A 12961-nucleotide genomic window follows, 5' to 3' on the forward strand; every position below is an offset into this window, starting at 1 on the left:
ATTCTACCATCACCACAAGAGGTGCCCTGGTTTGTAGAGTCTCCTTTGACGAGGAATGAGCTAAGTTAATACTGAGGCTAAGAACAGGGCACACAATGGGCAAAAGATTTGATGTCCTCATGGGAAAAAGCGAATCGCAACTCTGCAATGAATGTCATGTTTTAGAGGACACTGGACACATGGCACTACAATGCTCTAAATATGAACTTCACAGAGTACAGTTGCGAATTACGGATATCTATGAGAATGTCGACGAATTGAAGGGTGTCCTGGCGGTGGGTAAGACGGAAGAGCTAGGTAAAATTGTAAAGTTATTTAACAGAATAGGAATGAGGACCTGATCGACGGATCCCCTTCTAGAAGAGAAGAGGCGATATGACAGCGAGTCGCAGTCAAAGCCTCGGTAAAATCACAAAAAAAATAAAATAAAAATGCTATATCCTCACATTATAATGAATTTTCACTGATGCAATACGCAAAGAAAGCACCACCATCATATCGATATCATGCTTATGATGGATTTAAAATATGTTTAATCTATCATACATATTAATTTAAGTTAATTGCCTCACCAAAATATACCTCTTCTTCTTAATTGGGTATATCACGGGACTTTGGTATGAAGCATCTTTGGAAGTAGAACGAGGTAATTTTTTTAGCTATCACAAAATTGGTCTTTGTGGCGATCAGTTCAGACGGTCCGATGGGTCCAACAGCTCGTTGATCCAACTTGATCAGTACTTCCCTTTTCGTACACAATTTAGGACATTTGCAGTTGATGTGAATTGTATCCTGTATTTCTCCGCCACATGGACGTGTTGAATGGGTAATAAGACCAAGCCCATGTAGCCTTGTATGATAATTAGAAGTTAAAATTAGTAGTTCTGTATTTGCTTCAATTTTATATCCTTAGATTTCATCTTTTTAAAAGAAGGATTTGTCAGTAGCGTAGCAAAATATAGGTGAGTGAAGTAGTCAATTCCGGCGTAGTTCGGATTGGGGCGCAAAAGTAGAGTTTCATTAAATTTGCGAAAATAAAAATGGTTATAAGCTGATTGATTAAAAAAACACCTGCGGCACAACTATACTTCTTGTTATATTGTTATAATCCATGTAAAATAGTGTTTGGACGTTATTTATTGATTTTTTAACATTTTAGTTTGTTTTTTATTTATTATATCAAATATATAAAGTGTTATTATTATTTTACGAATAAAAATTAACGCCTTAAATTTTTTGTTAAGTTTTAGAGGGCCGTATATTATTTCTTAACATGTATTTAATTATTAAAATCTATACTACGCTAAACATAGATGTCACGGAGACTTGAAGCCTTCGAGATGTGGCTGTATAGGCATCGCGCATCCTCAAAATTCCTTGGACTGACCGGGTGACAAATATTGAAGTTCTTAATCGAATGGGGAAGGACCGAGAAGTTCTACGTAGTATCAAAACCAGGAAACTACAGTACCTCGGCCATATTATGAGAGGACAAAAATACAGCATTCCCCAACTTGTCATTCAAGGAAAGATCAATGGGAAGCGTAGCACAGGACAGCGCCGCATTTCGTGGCAAGAACCTCCGTGATTGGTACGAGTGCAGCTCCACTGAACTGTTCCGGGTAGCAGACGACAAAAATAAGATTGCCTTGATGGTGGCCGACCTTTGCTAGGGGATGGCACAATAAGAAGATACTATTTAAATATATAAATGGTAAGCGATGGTGAACTCAAGGTAGAAAATATGAATTTTGTATCTATAATATATATCCGTATTTTTATATTGTAAATTAAAGCAAATTTAAATAACTATAAAATGAAAAATAAACATAAATTTAAAATATAAATAAAAAAGACACTACATGTTATTAATAAATAACACTTAATTTTTTTTTTTAATTTACTTCAAGACCAATTTTATTTTCTTATTATAACATTTTAAGTTTTTAATAAAAATTAAAAAAAACGTGGAAATAGTTCAAAAAATTTCCACTGCCAGTTAATAACTTGCTTAAAATTATTCATACAGTAATTAATTTAAAGTAATAGTTCTTACATAGTTCGAAAAATTGTTAAAATTATTTAGTTAAACACATATATACTTTTACAAAAATAATTATGACGAGGCAAAACTAAGTAAATACCGAAAAGAATTGAAACTTTAAAATACACCTGGGTCTGGATTCATTAATTTAATACATATAAGTAAAAAAGTTAATGGATATTACATTTTGAAATTGCTTTTTAACTAATAACTTATGTGGACATACCTAACTTTGTAAATATATTTCTGTAGTACTTATACCTATTTCGAATTTTTTAACAAGAGACACGTAAGGTAAAACTGTAATAGATTTGAAAGACTAAAAACATATTCAGCATAATCATATAAAATTATTCTGAAAGACCTATTAATATAATTTTAATACCTACTTACCTAAACATTAATTGATAATTTTTATTATATACTTTTTCACTAAAAACTCGATTGCTTGTGTGTATATTATGTGGGTTACCAGTTAAATATCTAAGACGTTGGGACTATATGAAAATGTTATTCTCCTAAGCAAACTCTTGGACTATAAAGAGCCAAATGTGAGTTGCACAACAATTAATTTTTTTTAGAGAGCCATAGATTTATATGTATTTTACCACGTTTTTATTAGCTCGTATTCTTGTTTGTCCAGTACTATTTTTTTCTTGTGTGTCCAGTACATATTTTTTCTTGTTTGTCCAAGATTTTTTTTGGACGATTGAAGATTCTTAACTAACTTCCCGACTAACTAGACATTTGAAACATTTATAATATATCAGAACACGACGACAATGCATTATTTTAATACTTTTATTAAGCAGAATTGAATTAATTTTCAGTTTATTCTGTTTTGTATGGCAAGTTATTATTGTTGGTTGCTAAGGGGGTCCTAGCAACTAAACTATTAGTATATAGGTGCGTTACTATGGAGATCAATATGAAATGTCAAAATGACATTTCAGTATTCTATATGTATTCAGTATTCTATCAAGTACAAAAAAAGTATTTATTAATACATATAATTGTCAAGTTTATATGATTCAACAGAAAATTTAAAAACATCAAATATAAAAAGTACTTTTTATCTTGTAATTATTTATAAATATGATTTATTTAACTGAATTAATAAAATGTAATAATTGTTTATTTATTAAGTGAAGAAGATTTCCCGAATAAAACTAACGTAAATATGTATATGTTTTTTATTGTTGAAATTATAAATATAATTTTATACAAATAATTATGACTGAAAAAGTGTGAAATATTTTTGTAGGATCGCCCATAACATACCTAAGCTTTGGTTTAGGCATGGTTTAGTTGAATTTTAAAAACTAACAAGCACCATATGTTAATTGCATTATTAGTTCAATGAATATCAGTATGACTGACAAAGTTTAGTGTACACTATTAATGTCGAATCTTAACAGCCTACCTCCACCCCTTGCCACCTTTGTACTATGTCAGTTACCAAAGATAATAGATCAGATACCAATTTTTGCTGGAAGTGTAGGAAGTCATGTCTTTTTAAAATGTAGCCTATAATACTTATTAATACTATCAGGGTTAGTGTGATTCTCGGTTACCTTCTTAGTAGGCACGAAAAATAGCTCAAAAAATATAATATTATAATATTTTGAGTTATTTTTATCCATGTCTACATGTTATTTAATTTTAATTGAATTACGCTCTTCGTAGTGACTTTACGTTGTTCAGAGCTTCGCGATATAACATTTTGGCAAATACTGACAATGAACACAGAATATTACACAAAATTACCAAAGTTAGACTAGTAATCAAGTACTAACTTCAATCCATTTTTTATGATGCAAAGAAACCTACCCCTGTAATCTAGGCGAAGGATAAGACAAAGAGAGACCTTATTTAGGGTTGGTATTTAGGGAGTTTTTTTGATTGTTTCAGATTGTATCGTTAATTGAAGGGGGTACTATTTTCGAGTAGGGGCGAAACCTCACCGGTGTAATCAGGATGTACTTCCGGTTATCGTGCGATTTTTTTGTTTTCCTATAGTCTTTAGCAATGTTCTTTTCAATTACAACACGAAGTAGGTCGACCAATAAACATTATTTTTTTCAGACATCGTCTTCTATGTAATAAAAGGGTAGATTTTTTTAAATTTCGAATAGTACGTGAATACTATAGTATATCGTCACTGTTCTGGCAGAAGACACTAATTCGAAAAAATGACATATTGAGTTAGTTATACCAAAATGTTCCTTATTTCAAACTTAATTTACTTTTATTTAATACTTAATTTATTTTAAAGTCATCCTTTTTACGATTACTTTATAAACTCACATGATAGACCATTTCAAACATTTTAACAACTTCAAAGTCAAATTACTCAAAACTAGTATTTTCCAGTTAGTGTGTTCTGCCAGAACAGAGACGATATTATATTGTAATGTTCAGACTTCGGACTACCTTCCACTAGATAGGCAGTGGAGCGAAGAGTCAATATATTGTCAATTTGAGGTTAGATGATTATACACACTTTATCTGCGTGAAATACTGAATGAAAACGTAGAAAAATTACCAAATACAGATTTATAATAAACCATCTCTTTTCACCTCAGATATATAATATCAACTAGAAAAACTGCAGATAAAAGAATGGCTCTCGACAATATGTCTGAGACGAATTCTGCAGTTTTTTGGTCATATTTTCAGGCGCGGACCGGGCAACCTGGAGAGACTGGTGGTTTTGGCTGGCCTCCAGGGAAGGCGAAGCAGAGGAAGAGCGTCTGCGCGCTGGAGCGACGAAGTGAAAGAGCTGACTGGGGGGTACCATCCATTCTGCCCTGAGAGAAGCGTAAGATTGAGAAGAATGGAAACTCTGAAGGTCGCTCAAAGGATGACAAAATTTAAATGTGGTCACGATTCTCAGCTATGAGTGTACAACCAAGAAGAAGCTCCACGGGATTTGAAACCGTATGACCCCTGGTATCGCACCAACTGTGCTTTAATCAATTATGCTACGAGCATCTCATCTGATTGCGACAATTGAAACTAGTAAGTCATACATGAAATGCTTATCAAATTGCGTATTGACTCAGTTTTTGTGTATTAAAATTAAATCAACGAATATTAATTCCATTTAATTACTAACCGACGCCCGGCTCTCGCCAAATATTTTAGTTATAACATCTACTTGAACTTGCCAAAATTTTTTAAAAAACCATTTCTTTTATTGAACGAATAATTCACAAGATTTTGAGAATGTAACATTTCATATTATATTGAACATACATAACTTGAAAATACCTCATATAGGTATATTCCCATTGGTTGGGCCATTTATATTCCCATTCCTATCCTTAGTTCCCCACCCACCTCATAAAAGTCATAAATCCAGTAGTGTTGTCACAAGAGTTGTCATAAGGTAAAAGCAAAGTAATTGCAAAGAGACAAGCAGTTACGACCAACCAGCCGACGCGAGCGGGCTTCTGACAGCTTACCGTGGCTAGTAATTGCTTGAAAACTCAGTCGTAACTCAAAACATATCTGATAGATATTCGTTCAATCATACATACAAATCATTATCATTTATCAATATCATAATCATCCATAAACTGTGAAACAAGTGCGCAAACAGGGTGACCCAAAACAATCAGTGCGTGTGTGTATGACCTGGGACCAGTGCTAGTGCGCGCCAGCCCTCATCTCATCAAAAGGTCAGTGCCACGTCTTCTTGTTCATCATCCCCTTCCCCTATATCCGGAATTCCCAGCATCATCACCCACCAATTAATACAGTCCACTGCGAAAAGCTCAACCAACCTACTTATTTTTTTATTTTTTTCTAGTATGATTTAGTCTAGTATCTAGTGGGTGGGTGGGTATATATCTGAGATGTTTTCAAGTTATGTATGTACAATAAAGATTATAAATTACACATACTGTTAAATAGTTATTTTTTATTCAATACTGAATAATATAAAATAAGATTTATGAGTGTTAGATTCTTTATTATAAAGAAAAACACAAGCTATATAGCTTACCGGTAAAAGCACTCACCATTAGAGATGGTAAAACTGGTCGATTTTGAATACTAAGTATCCTTACTACCAGTATAAAAAATACTTAGTATAGAAACTTGTTCCAAAATACTTACTAGTATTAAGAATACTATAATTATAGAGCGTTTGGCGTGCGTATGCGACAAAAGTTTCATACTCAACTGAAACTAAAACCAACTCCATATTAGTACCTATTTGAAATACGTATCGGCTCAGAGAACTCAGACTGTGTATCGGCTTCAATAGAATTGCTAAAAATACGCTGAGCTCCGCTTGTCAAAAAATCGCATTTATTATAAAATTTTAATACATTCAAAATTTATAAGTTGTTTTTCTGTTAGGTTACAATATTCTTGTTGATAAAAATGAATAACAGTGATTTTTTTTTTAAATTTTTAAACATATTTTGAGCGGTCATATAACAAGCCTAAGCCTATGCGTCATCTCACCACTGTGCTGCGACACAAAATGTATGACCTATTATTCATACATTCGAACGCAATAGACTAAAAATTAAAATATACCTATATTCAAGTGCTATCTCGTTCGCGCGCATTTAATGTCAAAAGTGTCTACCTGTACTATAGAAAGTCTACCAAATGGCGAGTGTACAGAACAGCGACTCGCGATGATATCATCACAAGTTTTTTGGAATAAGTTTATTGGGCCACACATACTGAGTATGGGTAGTTTCATCCGAAACTTGAGTACACAAACTGGTGACAGTATTTCCAACTCACCTCTACTCACCATGTTCTTTTCAAAATTGAGTGTGCGCTCCTACACGTATGAAATTATGGTACTGTTTGGTTATGAGGAATACAGCGGAAAACACATTTTTAAAATACTCGATATACTGGATTATTTGTTAGGTTAACCAAACCTAACCTAACCTAACCTTACCTAACCCAACCTAACCTTACCTTACCTAAACTAACCCAAACTAACAAGTAATCCAGTATATCGGGTATTTTCAAAATGTATTTTCCGCTGTATATACTGGATTATTTGTTAGTTTGAGTTAGTTTAGGTTAGGTTGGGTTAGGTAAGGTAAGGTTAGGTTCAGGTTAGGTTTGGTTAACCTAACAAATAATCCAGTATATTGGGTATTTTAAAAATGTGTTTTCCGCTGTATTCCTCATAACCGAACAGTACCGAAATTATTCACTGTGATCTATTACCCAAGTACCATCATGTTAATTTTACCTAGGTATTATTATATTGCAATAAAACAGTATAAATTCTTCCGGTTAAACATTTACATAGATCTTAGAATAAAATAAAATTGTATCAAAAACAATACTCATTACATCGTTTTGGTACAAAGTCATATTTAAAGCCTCAATATTGAAGTGTATTTTTAACATCGTGTGCCGGGTTTATATTACAGTCAGCATGACGCAAGTATTGCGAGGTTGTCGCGCAAATTTAGACTCTAAGCTCGGTTATATTTTTTCTCTTTTAAAATAGATTTAACCAAACCACCCCACGCATGATTACGTTTCTCATTCGCTTATCCATGCAAAATACATGGCGCAAACCTTTTTTTTATAGCACGTATTAAAAAGATTTTTTTCAAAAGTGTTATCATAAAATTGAACCATGAAATTTGAATGAGATTGGGAAATATTATACTAGTTGTATTATGTACTGCCTGGCAATTGAACTTTTATATTAGTTCAGAATTTAAATTGAATAAATATATAAAACTTGTATAGGTACCTACTATAATATAGTTTATCGACAATTCATATATTATTATTTCATATTAACTGTATTGGGCTCTCTAGTATGTATAGCGGATCTTAACAGCCTACCTCTATCCTTCGCCACTGCTGTATATCGTAGGGTTGCTGGTGAAAGTTGGTAACTTGATCAATTAGGTATTTAAAGTAAACAACGGATCACTTATCTCTATATAAATATGTATACTAGAAAAAAATACAAGACCATCCGATATACAAAAAATGCACATAAAGCACAAAGAATTTAACATTGTGCCTGATTTTAAAGGTCGTGTCAAACTCCATAATATGATTTCGAGACTTACCAACTTTTTGCAAGTAACCCCACGATATACAGCAGTGGCGAAGGATAGAAGTAGGCTGTTAAGATCCGCCATAAATAGTGTACACTAAACTTTATCAGTCATGGGTATTTTTGTATTATTTGTTGTCATTGAAATAAGCCGGCTCTCATACCTAAACTCGCCATAAACTAAACCTTCTAGGAACGTCGACCCGGTGTTGCATATGAAGACTGCGCACATCTACCTATCAACAGTCGCACGTAACATCTCGAAACGTATAGATATTTGTATGCGGCGATTGGCGATCCGGTATAGGAATAATCAATTTGTAGGTGTTCGTATGCATTCAGGCATCTTCGACTCATACTTTGAGAAGCACGCAATTTATTGATGGGAGCACTAGGAGTTCCATTTGGCGACGCATGGTTAAAGTAAGTCTTATCACAACTTAACAAATATTATACAATACTTATATATTTTTCATCGTTTTGAGTATTCAATGGCAACAAGGTGTCGCCCTCAAAATTGAAAAATGTAACACAATTTTCTTTACCTTGTTGAAATCGTTTTTTTTTTGTGGGCAGACCTTGCGTAAAAAATAGATGTTCTGTATTTTTGTATTACGTGTAGGTAGGGATTGAAATACCGAATGAAAATGTCGATACCGGTTTTCGGTATTTTTTATTGAATACCGGTATTAATACATAAAAAAAACATAAATATATGCTTATCGATAAATATGGCTATTAAAATCTTTTAAACATATTATTTTAAAGCAAAAACCTACATACCTACATTTATTATGTTGACATTTTATATTGATCCTAATTGTGGAACTAGTGATTTTTTACAAATAATTTAAATATATTGATAATTTTAACAAAAGCCTTCAAAAGTTCATCAAGTGCAAGTCCGGCTGCAGGAAAAGCTCCATATTTTCAACGCTTGTACAGTCATCAATAATTATAGAATAATTGAACATTTTTGTCACAGATGTTTTCTATTTCAAAATAATATTATGATAATTTGTAAAATATATTTGATGAAATTTGTTTTAATATTTTTCACCTCTGTTGGATTCACTCAATATATTTGCATTTTAGCAGCACATAACTTATAATTCATTTTAAAAAACGTAAACGAGACGTGTGCTTTCTTAATACCGAAAATTCCGGTATTTTGGATTTATAAAACCGGTATTTCAGTATTGATAAATACTGGAATACCGGTTTTAAATACCGGTATTGCAATCCCTACGTGTAGGCTTGGTCATCAGAGATTCCATATTTCGCCATATTATTATCGTCTCGAGTGCGACCTACCATGGCTTGCAGTATGATAAAAGATTACCATGTTTGGTACTTAAGACTTGTTCTAGAGAAAGATGATTCATTTGAAAATGCACAAATCGTGATTTCTCACTGTTTATGAGGTAGCAAAAATCAGATAGGATTCTCTTGAAATAAAGGAGTGGCTAGTAATAATAACTTTAGGTAACCTTCATGGAATCCGCAAAGAAAGAGGATGAATGGTGGTCACTGGGGACAGCCTTCACTCTTCTCTGTGAGAAACAGACGAATTATTTCCTATATAGAGAGTATTCGTTGCTCATAATTTAGTTTCATTTTAGAATGGATACGATTGTCAACTATTTTGGAACGCTTGATGGGAGAGTTTAAGTATCTGGTAGCATAGAATTTCGTATATACGTTTGTATTATGTTATATCATGCAAAATAAGTTTTAGTAGAGATACAATCTCTTGGTATATGCAATGCGATATTATTAAAATAAGCTATCTTGCGTGTAACTTGGAGAATATTGAATAGTGTATTGAAATGAAAGTTTCAATATTACAAACAGCTTTTTGACTTTATGCTGAGCTTTTATGCCATATAATATTATATTTGTTGAATTGATTCGAATGAGCGGAGCTGTTTGCCTGGGTCCGTCTACACACCGGACTAATTGGACACACTGATTTGGTATCAACCAAGCTTTGAAACATTTAAAAAAGTTTGCTGCGTCTTATGGATGGCGGAATAATTCCGATCCCTCCTTAGATTCATCACTTTAAACTCCTGACTCCTATGTTTCGGTAGAGTTTCAGTACATGGGTACAGAAGACACCCCATGTCACTAAATATTAGTGACGGCAGAGTGAGTTAATTTAATTTTTTATTTTTTTAAACTCTTCTTTTAAACACCATGGTGCACGGTTGCTACATCAGTCCCATGCAGTTTCTTTCGGAACAAGTGAGTTTGGCACAAAAATCTTTTCATTCGAAGGCGGCCGTGCATAGATCGAGGCGGCGTATACATGATATGTGGAGATCAGATGGAGTAACTAAAATCATTTGTCTTAATATTATTATCTAAGAATATGTTAAATCAAGATTGACAACATTGATAAAATATATAAATATATTATTGTTTAATACGTTGTCATCATAGATGATTGCATCAGCGCATCTATTCTATACACAAAGCAGCAATCGGCGGCTATCGACGGTAGTTTAGCATAGTTATGTATTGAGCTATTATAATTGTTACAATAAGTTAAATAAAAACATACTTATGTTTTTGTGCAGTTTTATACAAAATGACCAGCTGATTTTTGCCTCGACTAAACTATCTTCTCCCATCATTTATGAAGCAATTAAATCGATTTTGGTTGTTTTAATGATACCATTCTTGAGCATTTCTACTCTTGAACAAATTGGCATTTAAATATCAAAAATAAAAAAAATTAGTCTTCAAATACGTTATGAACTTTATTTAATCATATCTACAGAAACACCAAGTACGAAAAAGCATAGGGTGGTTTGTAATAAGTTAATTTAATAAAAATTCGTCGAGTTGCAATATCCGATGTATTATATATTACATATTTTTTAACAAATTGGGATTCTTGTAATCTTGCTCCATACATCATGCACATCATACTTGTACTTGTCATCAATGTTTAATGTCAGTTAATACAATGAAAAAATACAATTATTATAATATAAACGTTACGTCTCTAAAGCGGATTTGTGACTTGACGACTCAATTATTAAATTATTATTAAAGCCGTGCAAATTCTAATTAACATTTATTTGTTTTACATATTATAGTAAACTTTACAAATTACAAATGCAAGACGTTCACAACATTACAAGAAGAGTAAAAAATGAGCAAGATATTCGCTATTTAATATATATATTTAAAAAAAAACATACATTAAACTCACCCTGAAGCAAATAAAATTTATTATTTTTCTAAAGTGGTTTGTTAAATAAAAAAAAACTACCTCCCAATTGGTGGTACTAATGGCAGGTTAATTCTGTACCTTGGGAGAACAAACAACCGATTTCTGAGATAGTTATCAGGGACACACAAGTTAATACTACATATACTGGCAGAGCTTTCATTTAGACTGCGAATTGGTTGAAAAAATATTTTACTATATTATTATGCTATAAATTTTAGACTGAAGAATGTGATTTTGTAATTTTGATTCAAGTATAACTATAATGATTCCAAATTTGAAAACTTTAAATTTTATATAAGAGTGACTGTGTAATCATTGAGTTTTCGTATAGAGTTAATAAACATCATATAAACGAGAAGGTTTAGTTTATATTATAAACAATAATAATAGTAGGTTTAAGAATCAAAGGGATAGACAAGGTTAAAACTCATTAATCTTTTACGCTGACCGCTTAATAATATACCTTTTTGCGGCCTGCTCAAACCTTCGTCTTAAATTATTTCCGTTCTACCCAGAGGGAGGTTATGAACAAAAACTATAATAACCCTCTAGCAGTACTGAATCTATTCAAAGGCATGGAAAACCTTCTATAGTAAAACGCTGCATACATTCTCCGTATATCAAGGTAATACGAGAGTTTCTCTACCAACAATGCCTTACGGTACTCCATACTATTACAATAGATATCGAAACTTAGGTCATAGAATAGCGAAGGTAATACCAGTTTATACACAGTACAAAAGACTTATAATGCAAATATTTACTAGACAGTATTTTACGTTATATGTTATATGTATTACGCAGACAGTATGTGTATGAAATCCATCGATTTGTAGTCGCTTCAAACCACAGTAAGTGGCGAGAGAAAAAAATAACGTCAGGAAAGCACAAAAAAACATCAATAAAATATACTTACATTTCTTATTTTCCGCCTGTTTTTTTCTATCAGTCTGATATCTAGTTCGAAATCACGGGTTTTTTTGTCACAATTCTACACTTATTCACTTGAGTTAGGGCTATATTTTTACTATAACAAAAGCTTGCACTGTACACAAAACACGAAAAATGTTTCCGACGGCGAGAGTGAAATTCGCGGAGCTTATCTTAGACTGCGTTCGGTAACGAGTCTGATTGAGTCCAGGGTGTTTGTAACGTTATCCATTACGGTGAGGATATTGTCTCTGGATGGCCACGTCATGGTTGGAGGCTTCAACGGGTGGTCTGCGTTGCGGACAGCGCGCCATGAATGACTTTTGGATCCATAATGATAACTTCTAGTCGCGCTGTTAGTTGGGGTGTGGGTGTGGAAATTGAGTGCGCAAGGGAAGAATATCGGAGGCAGTGCGCCTGCGTTGGAAGGCCAATGGCGGACTGTGCGAGCGGGAGGGGGTTGATTGGCTTCCGTCTCTTTCGGGGGAAAGTGTAAAGCTCGGTTTTCACAAGGTACAGGTGAAATTTTAATGCTAAAATTATATTCTGGTTTTGAAACCAAATGTTTGTTAATTGTATTTTTAGTCAGTAAAAACGTCAACTATCATCACCAACTTCACTTCAAAATAATTTATTGAAATTAAAACAACTGTCAACATCAATAATAAAAATAAAAAAA

The 12961-nt window shown here is 32.9% G+C and overlaps 1 protein-coding gene across 1 annotated transcript in view; it reads right to left on the reverse strand.

Moving 5' to 3' along the window:
• The window catches only part of Nrx-1 (Neurexin 1), a 542497-nt gene extending 530007 nt beyond the window's left edge, over window positions 1–12490 (reverse strand). The window contains exon 1 of the mRNA XM_085948211.1: window positions 12269–12490. The gene's annotated coding sequence lies outside the window, so the exon portion shown is untranslated. The remainder of the gene's footprint in view (window positions 1–12268) is intronic.
• Between the last annotated feature and the right edge of the window lie 471 nt (window positions 12491–12961).

This window comes from Rhyacophila brunnea, unplaced genomic scaffold, assembly GCF_057557595.1.
Source record: "Rhyacophila brunnea isolate RB1 unplaced genomic scaffold, BYU_Rbru_1.0 scaffold_20, whole genome shotgun sequence".
Taxonomy (NCBI): domain Eukaryota; kingdom Metazoa; phylum Arthropoda; class Insecta; order Trichoptera; family Rhyacophilidae; genus Rhyacophila; species Rhyacophila brunnea.